The 21,686-nt window shown below is 36.3% G+C and overlaps 1 long non-coding RNA gene across 6 annotated transcripts; it reads right to left on the bottom strand.

The window, feature by feature from the left end:
- Positions 1-4,458: 4,458 nt before the first annotated feature.
- LOC120309074 lies at positions 4,459-20,818 on the bottom strand. Of its 6 annotated transcripts, none has more exons than XR_005556990.1 (7): positions 20,713-20,818; positions 20,001-20,155; positions 19,006-19,125; positions 14,780-14,942; positions 14,214-14,317; positions 10,060-10,116; positions 4,459-5,040 (listed from the first exon to the last, which is right to left on the bottom strand). It is a non-coding gene; the product is annotated as an uncharacterized LOC120309074 (long non-coding RNA). The 6 variants fall into 6 exon arrangements; XR_005556993.1 differs by lacking the exon at positions 4,459-5,040 and adding an exon at positions 8,785-9,442 and having other exon boundaries at positions 14,694-14,942; XR_005556988.1 differs by lacking the exon at positions 4,459-5,040 and adding an exon at positions 8,785-9,442.
- Between the last annotated feature and the right edge of the window lie 868 nt (positions 20,819-21,686).

Genomic DNA, 21,686 nt, shown 5'->3' with positions numbered 1-21,686 from the left:
TGTTCCACATCCTATTTTGCCTATGTATCCATGTTTTCCTCTTTGTTAAAGCTGCTTTGGATAGAAAATTTCATAACTGCTAAGTGTTATACACCTCTGCTTATTTTGGCAAAACTTTAGTTTATTTCTGTGGTCTGTGTCCCCTTCCTAAACTAGCACTAGATGACATTCCTTAAGAACCCACAGATACTTCCTAAGCCCTAAGGGCCATTCCTTAATAAGTCAATAATGTATATGTGAGATAATTTCCCATTATTCCAATGGATGTGTGTTGATGTGCCAGATGTTTGGCAATCATGTCTTCTCCCACTGTTGCTATTCCCTTTTTTACATAATTCTTATACTATTGATTTTTATTACCTATTAATTGACAGTCCTCACTTTGAAAATTTGTTTGAATATCCATTGTTTTTCCTTTCATAGATCTGGACAAGTGTCCAGAAATCATTGAAGGCACCTTACCCTGAATGCTTTTCTAGAGTTTCCCTGCTGAACTAATTTGTTCTGAAACCATTTAAAAACTGATATATCTATTCTTGGAAAATCTATAGGTGAGATTGGGTCTCTGTTTCTGCTCCATACAAATCCTGTAGGGCATTTGGAGTATATGGAGCAAGACAACTTTGCTGGGCACAATATATTCAGGTCTGTGGAGAACAGAAAAATAAAAATGGTTTTCTCATAAAAACCCTGTGATGTGAAAAAAAAACCCTGTTTTATATTAGAGTACAAGATTACAGTATAAGAAGAACCAATAAAGAGAATATTTGTAGCTCAGGGTTAAAATGATGGGTCCCTGAGTTTGGGTGTTTTCTTGCAAATATTTTGTGATCCAAACTAGATAATATCATCAGTGCTAGGTGATGGTATTCATCATCTAGCACTGATGATGATGTTTATCATCTAGCACAGTGGTTCTCAACCTGTGGGTCGGGACCCCATTTGGGGTCGAATGACCATTTCACGGGGGTTGCCAAACAAGGCTGTCCGCCATTTTTCCCCCTTTTCTTTGGCCACGCCCCTGGCACCCGGTGATGTATAAGTGGTTGGGGGTCACCACAACATGGGGAACTGTATTATGGGGTCACAGCATTAGAAAGGTTGAGAACCACTGATCTAGCACTATGATGTTACCTAATTTGGGTAAAGGGGCATGGTGGCTCAGTGGTTAAAGATGCTGAACTTGTCAACTAAAAAGCTGACAGCCGGGTTCAAACACGAGTGTTTCACAATGGGATGAGCTCTCATTATTTGCCCCAGTTCCTGCCCACCTAGCAATTTGAAAGGATGTAAATGCAAGTAGATAAATAGGTACCACTTCAGTAGGAAAGTAACAGATTTCTGTGGGTTCTGGAATATAGTCCTGCTGGCCACATGACTATGGAAATGTCTTCAGACAACGCTGGTTACCTTGGCTAAGAAACAGAGATGAATATTACCCCCTAGAGTCAAATATATTGGATAGGGGAAAGCTTTACCTTTAGTTTGGGAAATGAAATGTCTGCAAGAAAAAAAACCAAGCTCAGAGACCACCAGGGACCCCTCAGTATAAGAAGCAGCAAACTACGGAGGAGGAAAAGGAAGTTGCTAATTCAGACATATAAGGGTTAATATTTAATAGATTCTTTCTACCTCCATTCCTTTTAAAGTTTTTTTTTTTGCTGCAAATCATTTTCAACAAAAAGATATTTTTTAAAAAAATATTTAATATAAAGAACAAATATTTCCCCCCTAGTTTATTTGAATCCACTCTGATGTCTGATGACTACCTGGCTTAATCCCTACAGTCTTCTTGGCAAGATTTCAAAAGTGTTTTGCCACCGCCAGCTTTCTAAAGCTGAGAGAGACTGGTGTAAAGTTATGTTTTCCTGGTGTCTAGCTTGGTGCCTTAATCACTATACCAAAATTACTCTCTGTCAAAGCTTATGCTACACTGAACATTATAGCCTTTAAGGTCCAAAGACTCTCTGTTACTTTTCAATTTAAAAAAATGATTTTGCTTTCCAGGTCTTGTACTAGCCTCCAGGACTCATCCTACTTTTAGGACACTCAAAACTTGTGCCTTCATTTAAAAAAAAAAATAGCCACCTAAAATTGTCCATCCAAAATGGCTGTATTAATATAAAGCATAAGAGCCCAAATGTTAATGCTGTACTTTAATGCAAAGTGAATTTCTAGAAACTGGGTTTCTATAAAGGAAACAATGTCATAAATATTAATTTATACTTTTTTATTTTTCTGCCATGTCCTTTTTTGTGTAATCAAACATCAAATATGGCTGCTGCTTTCTTGATTGTAAATATCTAGTCTCTAACAGATAAATGTTGGCTGCCAAGAAATGTTTTTAAAACAGTAGGAATGATATTAATACATTAGCTAGCATTTCATATAAATACTGTAGAACTTTGCAAGCCAGAACCAGCACTTGCTTATTCCCTGGAAGTCCTCTAAAATACAAATTGAATAGGAGATATACTTAAGAAAAGAGAAGCAGATTTATTTCAAATGATGAATGACTCTACCGACATGTTCCTCCATCATTGTTTCCTTAAACATTTGCCCATCTGTGCTGGCACATTTTGTTCTGCAGAAGGTAGTTTTTCAAAGTTTATTGACAAGGCATTTCTCTATTCCTACTTTTGTTTCCTTAGAAATAACAGTGAAGATGATACAATCGATAATAACCTTGCAATATAATTTATACAGCAACTCTCATACTTACTTCTGAAATTAAACACATAACAAGATCTGTTTGCATAAACAATAGAATGCAAATTCTTCAAATGATTACTAACTTAACAGCCAATTATAGTTTAATATTTAAATAGTTTTAGCTATACTAGATACTACCTTTAGGTCAAAAGTTGAGGGTTAAGCTATTACAAGAACAGATGCATTATAAATAATCAGGGAAGATGGTTTTTCACAAAGAGTGAAGCAGAATTAAATTTATATAAGCAAGATTCTATTCTTGCTTATGTATTCTAGAATCTAGAATACCATGTTTCCCCCAAAGAAAGACCTACCCTGAAAATAGCTTGATTTTGGGGGGTGGGCCTAATATAAGCCCTACCCCCAAAATAAGCCCTAGTTTTGGGGTGAGGTGCACACTTAAAAATCAAGCGAGGGCAGTGGGGGTGGAGCTGCCCTACACGCCCCTCACCCACTTACCAGGCTTCGCATGAATTGACACCTGCCTCTCCTCACTGGCCCACTTCTTCTGCAGCGCCCCCCAGCTATTCTGTCCCAGCCTACATACATCCTTGTTGCTGCACAAAGACAACCCGCTTTTAACAGTAGACTGGAAAATAAACCCTTTTTATTTGAGTTACAGACCTGATAATTGTCCCAGAAAAACAAAAGCAACAGAACACTTTTCCAACAGAGCAAACGGAGCATGAGTCAAACAGGAAATAACTCACAGGCAAAATAAACAGACCATGATCTCTTGACTCTGAAGTTCTTTGCAAAAGGTTGCCTACAGCAACCAGCCCTGCCCACACATTCCCTTTTTGTTACGTAGCCCCCAAGGCGTGGTTTCTCACTGCTTTCTCCTCTTCCCCTGGAGCTGCCCCATTGCCTCCCTCTGTCTTACTCATTCAACCTGCCTACATTTACAAGCATCTCTGAGGTCTTTCAGCTGTGCTTCCCCTGAGTCTGACTCATCTTCCCAGCACAGCTGGCTCTCAGCTCGATCACGAGTGGAAGGACCACCTCCTCATCAGTCTGTAAGTCCTGCAGCTCATCAGAGCCTCCCTCTGATGGCTCTCCAGGCCCCTCCTCCTCCTCTGATTCCCCAGACTCAACTACCGGGATCACAGGCTGGCACGGAATCACAACACCAGCCTGCATTTCACACTTTCCAGAAGGCTTCTGCTTGGTTCTCAGCCACAGAGGTCTTCCAGAAAGGCCTCTGACTATGAAATGCAGGCCAGGGCTCCATTCTCAGCTGCAGAATAAAGCTGCTCCTTCGGCTGCAGAAGAAGTGGGCCAGCTGGGCGGGGCTGTCAGTGCCACCGCCACGAGATGAGTGGAAAAGACACCCCCCTGGAAATAAGATCTGGTACCTCTTTTGAAGGCAAAAGAAAAATAAGAGCGGGTCTTGTTTTGGGGGTAACACAGTAAATAAGAGCACCCCATAAAAACACTTTAATGAAATTATTAATTCCTAAGGTTAGAATGTATTATTTAAAAGGGTAGACAACTGTAAGCAAATGTACTATGAAAAACTAAAAAAAAAACCTGGGTTATCAAATGGGAATGTAATGTGATTTCTTCATTTCATGACTGAATTGCTGGTCCTAAACCAGAACTGTACTGTCAGTGCAAGGATATGCACAATATGATCACATTAGGATACAGAGTCAATTTAATTTCACATTTAAAAGTGGGACAAAATGAGAAGTAATACCAATCCTTTTCTTCCCACCTTAGCATAGTTTCTTTTTATTAGTTAATTCTTAAAATACATTGTACAATTAATGTTCCTTCTGTATAAAATTGATTGTCATTGTATAATTGTATGGTTTCTCTTGTTGGAAGCTTCTGGAAGATATCAGAAAAGCATACATAAATTTCCAATGTTGCAGCAAACTGCCATCTGTTTGCTTTTGCAGACCATTAACATTTCTCCTGCAATCCAGTTTCTTATATTTTTCTGTAGACCCTCAGTTTCAGAAGGCTATGGCTGCTGGCTCCCTATTCTACATTTTTATTTTGCAGGTAAGACAGACTTTCCCAGCAAAGTGAATATCTTTTCAATAAAAGATTCAGAGTTTGTGGTTCAGATGGTTTGTATTTGTAAAAATGTTGGCATGTAACCTCCATTAATTGTTTCAGCTACTCTTTTCTGAATCATGATTGGTGTATAGTAGCTTTAATCAAGGAATTTAGCCATGCTGTCCTAAGACAAAGACATTTAGCAAATATGTACTCATGCATTAAATTCCTGCTTGCTGCCAACATCATCTGTTAGGTTAAAATCTTTCCTTAGTGAACAGGACAATAGGGACAATGCTCGTCCAAATAAGCATTTGCTGGCTGAAAATAGAAAGAGTGTCATAACTTAAGATATCACAGCATTTCTGCTTAATTTTACATTAATGTTTAAAAAACAATTTAAAATTAATAATAGTTTAAGAATTTAAAATTAATCTAGAATTAATTTTTAAACATTTTTTTAAAAAAACAACAACTTTGTATGTTTTGATGAAAATTCTCAATCATCCAGGTAAAGTTGTCTGAAAGTTGAGTCATGACAACTAGATATATTTTCTTGTTGGTTTGAAAAGTTTTGCTGCTTATTTAAATAGCTTCTTCAATATAATCAAGTTGGTCTGGAGGAATCTAAGTAGCCAGAGAGTTGTTGGAACATACCAACTCCTAAAATTCTTACAGATCATTAAGTGTGGTCTTCCATGGTGAACCTGTGAAGTGGTCTTAATCTTCTTGGGGACTCATAAGAGCATAAAAAAATGGGAGGGGCTGCTCAAACTGCTCAGGCCATGACTCAACTTCCAGACAATTCTGTTTTTATTAAAACACTGTTTCATGTGAAAAACCTAGATATCAAAGGGATAATTTTCATGTATAATCCTAGGAGGATTAACCCAAGATATTTTTCTATCTAAAGTTATGAACATGACCTCACTTTTCCTTTTTATTTTACCTAACTAAATTTGTAGATGAATCTTTTTTTTGGGGGGGGGGATGGAAATGATGGGAAAGAATAGTCTATACTAAATCTGACTAAGTGAGAATCACAGTCAAGTGATGTGATAGCTTTGTTCTTCAGCAGATGACAGCTATCTCCCAAAATTTGCTTCCTTGAAGCTACTGTCTTACTTCAGCTAATGATACAGATATAGCTGTGTGTGTGTTTCTGTGTTGTCTCCTAGTGACTACCTGAACTAGTCCCTACAGTTTTCTTTGGCAAGATTTTTCAGAAGTAATTTGCTAGTGCCTTCTTCCTAGGGCTGAAAGTGATTGGCCCAAAGTCACTCAGCTGGCTTTGTGCCTAAAATGGAATTAGAACTCATAATCTCCTATTTTCTTGCCTGATGCCATAACTACTACACCTCTCATATTGTTCAATTAAATGCAATAAACTATATAAAGTAATAAACTGAAATGTATAAAAACCATGACATATTAATAACAGAAACAGCAAAGCAAAATTGTAAAATTGTATACTTTAACTGGAGAACTGATTGAGCCAATGAAAATAATTTCAAGGAAAACAGGAAAAAAGTACTTGAAATTCTATTGTTTAGATTGCAATCAATCAAATGATTAATTTTTACCTCTGCAAATGACAAATACTTGCCTAATGTTGTGCAATTTATCTTACAGAGAACAGAAACATTTTTGATAGACCAAATTCTGACCAAAGTAAAGTGTTTTCAGTACAGTATAATTAGTACTTCAATTCAGAATAGTTTTTCTTGAAAATAACTGTAAACTTGTCTTTCAAGAACATATTAAATCACACTTTTCCAAACCTTCTGATCAATTGAAATAAGTATACTAATATACTGGCTAATAATGTGCATTTTTAAATATAGCAATAGATGGCACTAAAATTGAGAATTAAAAAAACAAACTACAGACATTCTGCTCAGTTTGTATTGATGTATTTATATTTGAATTGAATTGAATTGAATACTTCATTTGGCCAAGTGTAATTAGACAAACAAGGAATTTGTTTCTGGTGCAGAAGGTCTCAGCCTACATGCAAAACAACAGAATAATGGTAATAATCATCATAATACCAGTAAGAGTTGGGAGTAAGGAAGATAATAAGGATAAATAATAATACTACAGCCATACTACATGAATAAATACATAGACATTAAACAGCACTGTGAGAATTAGGTGTACAGCAGAGTGTTGGCATGAGGGGAAAAAACTGTCCCCATGTCTAGCTGTTTTGGCATGAATGCCTTATAGCTCCATTGTGAGGGGAGGAGTTGAAACAGTTTATGTTGAGGATGTGAGGGGTCTACAGATATCTTCTCAGCCCTCCTTTTAACCCCAACAATATTCAGGTCTTCTCTGTGTTGGAATTTTGTATTTCAACAACTACAGAATTATTTAGCCAATGGAGGTCAGTGTTCAGTATGCATCTATGGTTATAATCTATGGTTCCTTTATGTTCTGAGGAGAGTTTCCTGTGACACCATTAAGCAGCAAGGCCCTTGGTGACTGTATACTGTACACTTTGATTTGTATGGTTATGTAACCCTCCTCTGCTACCAATCTGTATGGCTATATAAAAATCCTATATTTCTATATAATAAAATAGGTTATGGGTCCAATATCAACCTAGGCAAACCAGGTAGATCAGTGATAAATCCAGAGATGAATCTGGTATAAATCCAGTATAAACCTAGAGAAATATAAAGTTCAGTGCACCAGTCATAGCCAGCTACAGCAAATAAGTGCAAGATACAGCAACCAAAAGAAGACTGCAACAGAATAAAAGAAAATGGCCAGTAACAAAGCTGAAACAAAGATTTCATTTACAAATCTGACAAACCAGAGCTACCAGTCTTGGAAATTCAAGATGAAAATGCTGCTAATAAGAGAGGGTATGTGGAAATGTATAAATGAAGCTAGGTCAGAACACCTTTCAGATGAGTAGATAGAGAAAAATCAGAAAGCTCAGAACACAATCTCTCTTAGTACAGATGATCAAATCATACATATATGTAAATGTGAAATTGCTAAAGAAATGTGGGAAGTATTACAAAAGGTGCATGAAAGAGCTAATCTAAGCAATAAACTGCATTTATTGCACCCAAGCTGATGAAAGGCCAGCATACGCAGGATTACAACCTTGGAAATGATTGAACACCTGAGAGGTATAGGAGAAGAAATACAATTGTCACAGCACTATTACTTAGTGGTTTACCACAAAGTTTTGAAATGCTTGTCACAGTGCTTGATGCACATCCAGATGATGAGCTAACATTGGGATATGTTAAAGGCAAGCCTATAGATGAATAAAAGTGTAAAACAGAAAGCATTAATAATGACGGTGCTTCTATCGCAGAGTCTGTTTTAAAAACAAAAAATAGGAATAAAAACAGTTATATGAAGCAAGAAACACGTGAATGCTTTGTGTGCAAGAAAAAGGGTCATTTAAAAGCAGATTGCAGAATCTGGAAAGCTAGAATGCAAAACTTCATTAATAATAAATATTAATAATTAATATTGAACATATTTATTTGAATATTGCTAAAATATATTCAAGCATGTGTCATTGCTTCATTATTATTGTTCAGCATCTCTAGGTTGCCAGTAATGTGAAGTTATCTTTTTCCTCATTATTTAGATTTTCTTTTTCTTCCAACTCTACACATTAATCAGCTGTGATGCTATGTCGCTGTGTTGTTACTTTTTTTATTCCGTGCTAATATCAGTAAGAGTTAATAAGAACAAAGTAAGTTGAGGCAAAGCATAGGAATATTACTGGGACTAAGTAAGATTAAAAGAATTATAAGTGAGGACAGATCACACAATTTCTGTGGAATCTAAAAAAAAACAATCCACAAATTTAGGGCAATAATTCATCTGGCTTTCCTATCTGTGTAAATATCTTCCTTTTGTATAATTTTTAACTATGTTGCTTAGCAGGCAGTATTTTCTTAGCATTCTTAGCACTTTGAGCAATATGCTAAATTTCAGAATGAAGAGTAAAATCATACTAAATTGACTGTTTGGTGTAAATAAAATAGAATTACTGTTCAGGCTGATGCCATCATTCACTTTCAGCTTTTCTCTATAATTGGCAATATAAGACAAACATTTTTGTTTATCTTCTCAATAGCTAGTCAAAAACAAACAGCTTATGTGTTTTAACTTCTAAAGGACTGTTGTACGGAATAAATGTATATCTCTCTTGGCACTTACAGAACTGGTATGTTCCAAAATTAGTAAAAAAAAAACAAAAAAAACAGACAACCTATTCTCTCACATATGTTCAACAGCATAACTGAATTAAACATGGAAGAAGTAGTTGCACTCCTTCGAATATATTAAATGCAGTATTAGGAATCTTCACTGGACTGTGCTAAGTTTTCTAATTAATCAAGATATGTACACATTTACATATATACATGTTTACCAATATACAGAGAGACACATACTTTGAAATTCCCTCAAGTTTTCCAGTTAAGAAAGGAAGCATTCTTTTGGTTACTTTACCAAAGGCATTTATTGAACTGTTAGAGACACACCATGAAGGAAGTCCTACATTTCCAAATCTATGAGGTAAGACAGGCAAGCCGACTCTTCTGGTTGTGTATTTCAGAATGTATTACATTGCCATAACTCATTTATGGTACAGTGGAAAATGCAATGCATTTATGGAGGGTTTTTTTCAAAATACATTCTGTGTGACTCTGAATTCCAAAAGTACTTAATGGGGTTCTGTGAGAAACTAAGGGCAAAAGAAAAATATTTAGGGTTAGGTTTGAGAAAACCCAAGTGCAGGTGGTTTTCTATGACTTTTGACCAAGAGTCTTAGCAGTTTTCTTAAATAGAAGGTTCCATGGCCAGAGAAAATTCCTTTCAGTGACAACAATTAATAGGTAGAATGACTTGCTTCCAGAAATTGTAGGTGCTCCATTATTGGAGGTTTTTAGGAAGAGATTAGACAGCTATTTGTCCAGAATGATATACGGTCTCCTGCTTGAGCATGAGATTGGACTAGAACAGGTGTGTCAAACTGCTGGCCCGCAGGCCGGATGCATCATAGCAAAACCACACCCACTCCATTGCCGGCAATGGCAAAAAAGTCGCAATATGTCATGACATGTCACATGACATTGCGAGTTTGACACTAGAAGATCGCCAAGATCCTTTCCACCTGTAATTCTGTAATTTTTGTAATCCTTTGTTTGGTGCTCTAAAATACACTTTAAATTCTGATAGCAAGTAAAAAAATATATAATTTTGCTTAAAGCCTTGTTTTATTTTTTTACAGAAAGGCAATAATTTTATTCTCAATGGGATTCCTCTTTCTAATATATTTAAGGGCTAAACAACAAGTCTTACCTTTCAAATTGTTCTGTTTCTAAAAACAAAGGCCATGCTATCTTTTGGAGGAGATTTCTTTAAAAATAAAAGGTGAGATAACTGCATTAAACCTATGTTCCAAATGTGATAAATCAGTTCCAACAAGTCAAAGAAAATAATAAACAAAAAATCTAAATCAGTTACAGCAAAGTGAAAGAAGATGACATTTTCCAAAAAGGCTAATACAATTCTTTCCTCAGGACAAAAATTACAAAGTGACATTATAATATAAAAATAGGGCACAATCTCAGATGTCTGTGCATTCACTTAAAAAGTATAACTGATGCCCAACATAAATTATAGAAACCATTTGCCAGTTTGGGTTTTAAAAAAAAATCTTGTTAGATGAGTTTATAGACTCTGCAATTAAAGACAGAAAAACAAATATGGTTACTTAACAGAATGGTGGCAAGTGCAACATGTTTAACAATTTAAGGAAGACAAAAATTGAAGTTTTGAATAGTTCTTCCTCCTTTTCCTCTTCCCTCTGTATCTTCTCCTCTTTGCTCCAACTTATTTAGCCACAGAGGGACTGAAATTTTAAGATCCATTGTGCTGCCATAATACAGTCTTCTTTAGCCCTTAATCTTAGAGTGAGTGTAGCCTATGGGAAACCTACTAATGACAAGCAATTCTGAGACTGCAGAACAAAACATCTGCTGCAAACAATGATGTCAAAATGATGGTGTGCATGGGGATATTATAAAACAAATGTTATCCCTACCCTTACTTGCAACATCAGACACATGCATGTCAGATGCAACCTTTGTCTGATGCTATTTCCCACTTGCTCACCTTGCAGATTTTAATGATGGAAAGTTTTTATACATGAAGAAACAAGAGCATTAACAACAGGCCGTGAATTTTCAAAAAAATCCTGGTTATCCATAAGAAGAGCATAACTGTAGCATAACAAAGGAAATCACAACAGGCAAGCAAGAATCTTTCAATCAGGTAATATATTCTTTTTTTTTTCCTTACAACAGTCAGCTTCTCTTTGAAAGTTTGAAAGTTTTTGAAAAGCTAATTGTTCAGCCTAATATACAGGTGCCTTGCAACTGAGATGAGCTAAGGCTAATCTGTATGCATGATAAGGCCTATAAGATCTATTTATGTCAGACATGTCAAACTCACAATGTCACGTGATGTTGTGTGACGTATCGGAACTTTTTTCCTATTGGCAGCAATGGGTGGGCACGGTTTCCTCGTGATGTGTCCGGCCCGCCGGCTGGCAGTTTGACACCCCTGATTTATGTAGATCATCTAGAAACAGGCAATCATGGAATACTAGGAGACCATAAGCTCAGTTCTGTCAATTGAAGGAAATTGAGTATATACTGTGTGTGCTTAAACTGGAGGACAAAAGGTCTAAGTCCATTCTTGTGGTAGAAACAGCATAGGCAATGATTCTTTTGAGAGGATCAGAAGTTGAAGACACTAACGAACATCAATACTTGCCCTGCTATTTTAAGTTGTCAGAAAAGCAAGGAAGGAAACTGGTCTACAACTATGGTAAATAACACTGTTTTAGGCAAAGAAATTGATCTGCTTTATGTTTGTTGTATGGAAGCTATCCTAAAGATGGAGTTCATTTACTGATTTTATCTTTCTACTACTTGCTAGTCCTCCTGCTTTGCTATTTTGTCATTGTTGTCCTTTTATCATATCACAGATTGACATACTCTAAAATAGATTATGCCAATTTTGTATATATTATATTATTTTCCATCCAACGTTATGCAAATTGTTCTTAATCAAGCCAAAAGGATATCTATGTAATTGCTGTAGACATTTTTCCTTGGTATGCAAAATTTTTTTTAAATACATCATAATTTTAAACATCCTGGGTTTACATTTTGTGTAAACCAAGGCATGATCTGTTGACAATTTGGAAAGTTCAGTGAGTCTGAAAGTACCGAGGACTTTCCAGCAGATATGTTTTCATTAAATAATTTTCTTTAAATAGCTAAATTATTCATTGTTCATTTAATATTCAAAACTTCTTTGATGTTTTGTCTAACTGTAATTATAAGCTGAGTTAAGGGCATCCTGCAAAACATTTAAACATGTATAGTTTGGAATTCCTGTAATTTTGATTATATCCAGGTTGAAGATAAATAGATTCTTTCCACTGAAAATTACTGATTGCAAATATCATTGTCAGATTCAAGGTAAACAATGGCAATTAAGAGTAAGCTACTGGATGTGATTCCAGCAACAATGAATTGAAACAAGTTTGAAAATTTTCCTAAAAATGGGAGAGTTTGACTTCTATATTGTTAAGGAGCTTAGAAAGATATCCAGGCAATAATGGATAGAGGAGATGGGGGATGATAGATATATGTTTCTGTGTATATGTTCACACACACACAAAGAACTAAAATTTACCAATGGCAATATTACAAAATACAAATGCTTAAGAGAATAGATAGATATTATGAGATAGATATCTATCTCTCTTGATATTAACCTCTCCCAGTCTCTCACCATTGATCTGCAACTGTGTCTTCCATTGTGCCATCGATCTTTGCACAAATTTTCTGATGTTTCTACTGACTCCTGATTATTATTATTATTATTATTACTATTTAGCTTTTGTGGGTGGGACATTTAACTTTGTGTTGGGAAATTGTTGCTTCTGTATCCAGATTTGGTTTCACTCTTGACTGTGCTGATACTTTGTAAATAATAAACATGTTCTTTGAGGAATTTGCAAGCTTCAGAGTTCTGCTTTATTCATCTATTTCTATTGGAACCATGACAGCTACAACCTTTAAACTTTTTCATATGTTCATAGAAAAGTGTCTAGTATATCCAAAACTAATGGCACTATGGTATGCCATGAGCTTACATGTGTTAAATAATTTTAGTACTTTAATTATTTAAAAAGATTTTCACTTTAGGTACATGATTGCCTCAGCACTGATGATGTTACATAGTTTGGATAATGAAACATCTGCAAGAAAACATCCAAGCTCAGATAGCCCCAAGGACCCCTCAGAGCTCTATTCATACCAGACCTTTGTTTATATTGTTAAGAAAATAAATTGAGTTCATAAAAGCCAATTTTTCATGTTCTCTTTCTTTCCAAAACAAACAAAAATTTATCCATATAAATATGAGGCAGTATAGAATTAATTCTTCCTCCTTCCTCCAAACTATAGTGAAATGAACAGAACATGTATATTCTAGATCAGACATGTCAAACACAAGGGCCAGGGGCCGAATGCGGCCCGCAAAGTGGTTTCATGTGGCCCGTGAAGCCATCCTGGAAACAGTGAGGGAATGGCCCCCGCTGCCTTGGCCCTGGCCCAGGCCAGCCGGGAGCCAATGTACAATTTTGTGGTGGCAATCTTGGCACTTGCCCCAGTGGACCATGCCTTGGCACTTGGCACCCCCTTCTGCCAGAGACCCTCAGATCTGTCCCACTCCTGCCAAGGCCCCACAGGCACCCTTGATGCGAATGATGTAGAATTGGCCACACCACCCAGTAGGCCGCACCCACCCTGGCCACACCCCCCACCCCCCCAAGGGCAACCGCAATGCTGATGCAGCCCTCAGTGAAATTGAGTTTGACACTCCTGTTTTAGATTGATGGCAATCATGGCAATGCATTCCTTTGGGGTCTTTAAACATTCTGCTGTTAACTACATTTACTTTAATTAACTTAAATTAGATATGTATAGACTTGCTTCCATGAGTCTACTGCACTATTTATAGTTCTGAAATGCTTAGAATAATGGTAACAGAAGCTAAAACTATCTTACATAATTCTTTGTTAACAATCCAAATTTTATATATATTTAAAATTTGGATTGCTAACAAAGAATTATGTAAGATAGTTTTAGCTTCTGTTGCCATTACTCTAAGCATTTCAGAATTCCATATATAATATAGAAATTGTTGCAGAAACATACAGGAATCCAATGTTGACTTTTACTGAAGATTAAATATATCTCTGCCATTGGGTTTAAATATTCTTGCTATTGTTTTTTTTTAACTAAATATACAACTAGAGCATCGTGCATTAAGACCTTACACAAATTTTTCTTTGGTCATTTCTTTGCATCCCCCCTCCATTATTTTCCCCCTCAATTTTAATTATAATATAAACATGTAAAAGGATAAACTACCTGAGCCACAGAGCTGCAGACTGCCTCCAAACTACTATTTTGTGCCTCCTAATCAATCCCGTCTGCCTCTTTAAGTCAGGATAAACACAGAAATGATGCTACATCTGTCAGGTGCAAAAGTCCAGGTACACATGTAAAGATTCAGTTAAACTAGTCAGCATCTGTTAAAGTTAGGTAAGGATCAATGACATTCAAGGGGGATTGAATTTACTTCTCTTGTGGCTACATAGAGATTTCCCTTTTCACTCCATCCCCAAGTTCTGCCACTCTTTCTCCTACATTATTTCCTAACACTGTCTTCTAACTCTGTAAAATAAAATCTGAAAGATCCTGTTTGCATCCATAAATATAACCCCCTCTACTTTGCAATAATGTCTCATCTTTGTGGCCCTCAATTTCTCGGAAATGTTGATTATGTCAATGGGCCATCAAAAAATTGACCACCTGTGTTAAATTTCTTATTGATTTCACCCTACTCACTAGGCAATTAATTGAAATGATGTTCTTGTTGACACTTCACTTAGTTAAGGCTGCCATGTCTGACTTGAAAAAATCCAACTGCTCACTTGATTTTAGCAAAAAGAGTTTTCTGAATCTCCTTGTCAATATCTTCACCATCTGGATTTTCAGTCTTGCATTAGCAAATTTATTCAATGCAACAGATCTTTGCTTCTCTGTAAATGTTTAACTTAGGTCTGCCAACAATGTATGAGCAGAATAAAGTCAATACTGGAAAAGAACATACATTAAACATACACATATGCAATCTATTTGCATATTACTCACATATCAACTTTATCTTACATGAATTTAAGAATTTTCAGAGAAACCACTGAAACCTCATTTATGATATTTCCACTTCTATCAATTGGCAATTAAATTAATACAAATTATTAAATTTACCAAAACCACCCATATAATTAATCATTTTTTTATAATTTCATTAGTCACTAAGGCAAGCTAGATTTAGTTATATTTATTTCTCAGTAGAGAAATAATACTATTGCCTGCCTTTTGCTGTTAGGCTACAGATTAATCATCAATGAAATCCAATTTACATTACAGGATTATCATCACCATGATCATCTTCTTACAGGTAGTCCTCGGCTTACAACAATTCATTTTAGTGACCATTCAAAGTTATAACAGTACTGAAAAAGTGACTTATATCCATTTTTCACACTTACGACCATTGCAACATCCCCATGAATATGTGATTAAAATTCAGATGCTCTGCATCCGGTTCATATTTATGAAGGTTGTAGTGCCTCAGGTCACCTTTGTGACTTTCTGACAAGCAAAGTTAATGGGGAAGCCAGATTTACTTAACAACTATGGCAAGAAGATCATAAAATGAGGAAAAATTCACTTAATAACTGTCTTGCTTAGCATCAGAAATTTTGGGCTCATTGAGGTCATGTTGAGGACTACCTGTATTCAGTGAAACTGTATGAGTTATATATAATTGTGTTAGCTTAGTTAAAATCTTTCCAGATGTTTTTCCCCAGTCATTCCATTATCATAGACAATAATTCCAAAAAGATTTGATGGGTTTGCTAACAGATTTTTTTTAAAAAATTCAGAATGTTTACACTTAAATTGTTAAGTGACAAAGTAATTTCTTGTTGTCTGACACTAATATTATGTATTTATTAAATTACTGTATCTTCTTTCATGATTAGTAATAATCTTCTCCAGTCCCTTTATTAAAGTTTCAGTGGTCATAATGCATCTCTGTTAACAAAATTATAAAATGTTTATCAGCAAAGCATCTAGTTTTTTTATTGTTGGTTGTAGTAGGACTATCTTAGAGAAAATAGATATTGTAGACATACTGATGTGCAATATATTATCAAATATTCATATTTTTAGGGGCAGAAGTCAAACACTGATATCCACTCCTAACCATTTTTATTGTACAAAATGTAACTTGAGGGAACAAGTTACAAGTGTTCATATAGTATTCTAAACATTGTGGTAAGCAAAATCATCAATTGTTTTCCGTATCGTTCCAATTTTAGTATATGTGCTGCCAACATGTTCAAAACACTTTTCTATTTGCTATATAAAAGGATATTGAGTGAAAATGTATAAATATAAGAACAGTTGAGTCATATGTCATATGTTTGAAAGACCCTAAGAGGGCAGTTTTCATGTGGTATCAATGCATATATAAAAAGAGGCAGGATTTTGTTCATACATGCAAGAATCATGATTAATTTAGTCCTCTGCAGATGCTTCTGTGGTAAAAATTTTGATTTAGTGGATCTCAATGCAACAGTCTTTGCATATAGCAGACCAATTTTCTGCACAGATTATTATCATTTGTGTGAGATCATTATGTAAATTATACATTTTTAGAAATGACATTTTGCATATATATATATATATATATATATATATATATATATATATATATATATATGTAGGTCTTTGGTTGTTCGGGTTTTCTCCCGCGTAAAATTTTACGCGGGAGAAAACCCGAACAACCAAAGACCTACATACAAATACCCGCGAAAACCTCAGAAAACATATATATATATGTATGTATGTATGTATGTATGTATGTAATATGATTTAAAAATGCAAATAATCAAAATTGACACAAATGATGTAATTTATGATATGCCCTCTGATTTAATGGACAGTCAGGAGTAATAGACACCACTATCCTAAACCCCAATTATCACATTAAAAGAAACTTTAACTTACATACAAATTTGAACCCTTATTGTCTTTTGTGATGGATATAAACTCACACTACTGTATATTTTTAATGTCTGAAATTTAAAAATTTCTGTAACAATTTACACATACCTAATATGGGGTCCTGCTTTTCTATTAATATTTTAAATTCTATCATCTTTCTCAAGGTTCTTCTTTCTTGAGATTAATTATATTTTTCCATCAATTAGTAAGTACATAGAGACAGAACAAATTAAGAATTAAGTGATAAAGTGAATGAAAAACTTGGGAGTAGAAATGACAATGGAATTAAGATGAGATTAAAAAATAATAAAATAAAAATATAATAAAATATAATAAAGTAAAATAAAGTAAAGTAAAATAAAATGAAATGAAAATAAAATAATGAAATAAAATAATTAAAATAAAATAAAATAATAAAATAAAATAATAAAATAAAATAAACAATGGAAGCAATTGTACTCCAGGGTACAATTTGAGGGGAATTTGTTCAACAGATTTTTTAAAATTATAAGGACTCTGTGGAGTCATTGGTGCTTGATTGTTTTCTTGCAGACATTTCATTATCCTACATTACCCATCTTTACTATGGTATTTCTGTCAGAAATTCCTCGCACCAGCCACCCAGTTACATAATAAAGTGTCTGCAAGAAACACCAAGCTCAGAGAACATCAAGGATTCCCCAGTTTAACCTTGCCTTAGACAGAATCATAGAGACATATGGCTTGAAGCAACCTTGAAGGTCTTCTAATCCAATCTCTTAACCAAGAGAGGGGACCGATTGCATCCTGGACATATGGTGATACAACCTTTTCTCAAAAACCTCCAGTGATGGAGCACCCACAACTCTGGAAGATAAGCTGTTCAATTGATTAATTGTTCTTAATATCAGGAAATCTTTCCTTAGTTCCAGATTGGATCTCTCTTTAATGAGCTCCAACCATTGCTTCTTGTCCTGCTGTCAGGTGCTTTGGAGAATAAGTTGACCCCCTCCTCCATGTGACTGCCCCATCTGTTTCCCTTGATGCTCTAAATGAAATTACTTTCATTAATGAAACCATATATTTTTCCAGTATCCCAGACCTCCTCAGGAATTTCAGGAAATGCCTGATGGATTTTAGTAAGTTGAAGGGCATAGAAAGAAGTCCATTGCTCTGTTGCCAAGGTTTCTGAGAAAGTAATTCACCTTTTCCCCTTGGCCTATTGACATAAATATTACCACCAAGATGTCCAGTCCAAGGATTCCTTAGTCCACCATCGAGTTGAATGAAAGGAAAAACTCTCCCTGCCCTTTTGTTCCAGCAGAGAGGTTATGTCAGGCTGTGGTCCCAAGACCAGGGGAGCACACAAAGCTTACAATCCATGCTGTTTTAGGTTTGCTATGTTCATTAATTCTAGGCTGAAGATTTCCACAATAGAGAAGCTGGTTCGAGACTAGGAGAAACATCTCCAGCTGTGTGGCTCAAAGCTCTGTGGAACTGATAAAGAGAGAACACCTTTGCTTGTTTTTTTTGAATCAAGAATCTCTTTGCCAAAGCATAAGAATTTATAGTAAATTATTCTCTAGACCTCTGGAGCCATGTTCTCCCTGTAACATTGCCACACACTTCTTAAATCCAAATTCCTTTGGAAGGAGGATAGTTTGGCAATGCATTTCTATCAGAGAATTCAAGGTCACCATAAGCACTTTTTTCTCATCTGCAATTCTGGCCTTGGAACATTACAGTTAAGTAGGCACCTTCATGAAGAGATCCCTGCATGAGGAAAAACTGCTCTTGTCCTCCAACAGAGATTGGCAGGAAACAAGAGTGGAAAGAAGAGAATTCAAGGTCAGTCAGGTTACTCTAGCCCTTCCTCTTTGTCTCTGCCCCTTTTGACTTGCTATTATGGTGCAGCTTGTCCTTCCATCCAAAGATAACTCTTTCCATGGGCTTGTTTTTGAAAGTTTCATTCTGTTTCTTTAATAGACTAGTGGAGCTTCTGCTAAATCTGAATATCCAGGGATAGATTTTCTCCCTCTACTGCTACTTTTTTCCCATCCTCCTTTGCTTGACCCCAGTTATTGCTTTTCTCCCACTTTCTTACCATGATAGCAAGGCTGTAAAGGTTTTTATTCCAGGGCACTGGGACATTCATTTCTCCACTCTACTTCAACTGAAACACAGCAGCAATGGCATGCAAACTCTGAATGCTGTAGTGGTCTTGCTGCAATGGAAATGAATAGGGCTGTAAGTCAGGGAGGCATCAGCCTCTGTGAGGCTGTGGAGAATCCTTCTGAGACTATCTCCATCCTGAGGAATCTTTTGCACCACATTGAGTTTGGGCAAAAGGGACTGGGATTCAAACATGGGATCCAAACTCAGCCATAGCAACTTCTATGCCCAAAGCATACTTACTTTTTGGACTGCTTCTATATTCCTCTCATGGACCCTTGCCAAAGCTTTTGGCTGGTCCACAGATCTGATCTGATGTAGGCAGCCTCACACTGGGCTTTACATGTTTGCTGGGGCTCTGTTTTATGAACAAGACCTTTTCCACTGAGGTGTATTTTTGGGGAAAATTCAGAAAATGAGAGACAGGGCTGTGAGCCTCAGCAAATGTTTAGGTCTCTTCCAGCTGAAAAAACCCACCAAAATCAGGCCTGTCTTTGCAGTGTCCTTCTCTTTGAGACTCATTTCCATCCATTAAAATGTTTTTGTGGTTCATAGAGCTGGATAAGTCTCTGGCCATGAGAAAATTCTCCCAGGGGCCTTAGGCAAATTCCATTCTCTATATTCTCCCTCCCATTTGCCAATAGATAGGTGATACTGAATAATCTCGAACTTTTCCAGAAGATTCCCATGGAAGTAAAACAATGTGTGGAAAGTTAATATGGACTCAAGAATTTCAGGAGAAAGGCAGCTTAGGGGGTCAGGAACAATGTGGCTTCTGCCCTGTTGCTTTGTACTACCTTGGTTTTACAAAGATGCAAAAGTGGCTCCCTAGATGCCTACATGGAGGAGTCCATCCCAACCCAAAGTGTCTACTCACCATACTGCTCCACTTTTTTGAGTTCAATATCTAAGGCAAATCTGACTCACTTAGGAGTTTTGGTAGTGTTCTTCAGTTTGCATGATCTTCCTTCTGGAAGATTTTGAAGACCATCTCCTGGATTGCTGTTTGTCACAGGCTTTTTTGTTTTCCTCTGAAAATAGGGGAAACAGCTAAAAAAAATCTAGAACAGAGAAGAAGAAATCTGTGGAAAGGAATAGATGAATGTCTGTTGTCCGGAATCACTTTGTTTCAATCTGGCAGATTAAATCCTATAACAAGATATCTGTGTGGAGATCACTCAAAGTGGAAAAAATAATTATACCTCTGAGTTGAACTGATGAGTTTTAACCTTGTTTGCTTTTGCATGGTCTGATATGCTCCACAAGCACATGAGTTTATCAGATTGAACATTTCCTAATTCATAAGTTCATATGTGATCCTGATCAATTGGAAAAATAATTAGCCCCATCTTTTAACATTAATAAAGAATGAAAGAGGGAAGTGCTCTGAAGCACATCTGTCTTTTGCTTCTCATTCCTAAAGATAAAGGTGTCCCTGTCAGTTGTGTCCAACTCTAGGGCATGTTGTTCATCTTTGTTTCTTTGCTGAGGGACCCAGTGTTGTCTGAAGACAATTTCCAGATAATGTTATCTTCCCATCAAAGTGGTACCTATTAATCTATTTGCATTTGCATGCTTTTGAACTGCTAGGTACCCGTGGAGTTTCCATCTATGGTGTTCTAAGGCAAATTTGACTCACCTAAGAGTCTTGGTAGTGTCCTTCAGTTTGCATGGTCTTCCTTCTGAAGGACTTTGAAGACCATCTCCTGAATCGCTGTTTGTCCCAGGCTTTCTTGCTTTCCTCTGAAAGCAGAAAAAACACTTTAAAAATTCCCTAGAACAGAGAAGAAGGAACTCAACCCTGTCTTTTAACAACAGTAAGCAATGAAAGAGAGAAATGCTATGGAGCACATTTGTCCCATTTCCCATTCTTGAGAGAGCAAATGGGTATTTTCACCCCTAGAATATTTGAATCTCTGAGAAGTTGGCTACAAAATGGGGAGAGTTCCCCAGAGTCCAGCAGCCCTTGACAAATCCAGCTTAAATCTTGAAGTGGGATTTTTTACTCTCTGAGTACAGTAACTGAGAGTTACGCCTGGTGATGGATGGATGAGGACACAAAGGCCCTGGAATTTCCAAGGAGACCCCAGGCCTCCTTGTCTATAAGCATTTTGATGTGATAACAATGATCACCCGGTCCAGCATTTCTGCATGCCAGCAGCATCAGCCCAATGCCTTTGGGGAGTTGCCCCCCTTAAAACCACAAGAACAGTTATTTTCCATTTTGTTGGAAAGGAGGACTAATTCTTTGCATGTAGAAATGTGGAAATTAATGTAGAAGTTACACTCAGTGATACAATCCTCTTCCCACTATTAGCATGACTTTTGGAAGCACAATGTCTGTAGGAGTCCCTACATCCATGTCTCTTGGATGAGTTTGTGCATTGTTTCTGCTGAAGTGAAGACAAACTCCTTGTTCTTCTACTACAGTTAAGATAATTGCTTAACATAACAAATCATTTTCTCTATAGTACTCTTTGGCCTAGTTACCATTTTCAGAACCTTAGGTAAACTGCGGTCTATATTTACCAATGTGAATTTAAGATCTCTGGCAAAGAATTGAGAAATTTCCCAAAAGGCCCCATGGAAGGCAGAAAACGTCCAGGGAAGGCA

The sequence above is a fragment of the Crotalus tigris genome, unplaced genomic scaffold, assembly GCF_016545835.1.
Source record: "Crotalus tigris isolate CLP2741 ecotype Arizona unplaced genomic scaffold, ASM1654583v1 scf7180000017987.690289119674:8195010, whole genome shotgun sequence".
Taxonomy (NCBI): domain Eukaryota; kingdom Metazoa; phylum Chordata; class Lepidosauria; order Squamata; family Viperidae; genus Crotalus; species Crotalus tigris.
The sequence above is the reverse complement of the archived record's forward strand: the minus strand, read 5'-3'. Positions and strand labels throughout refer to the sequence as shown.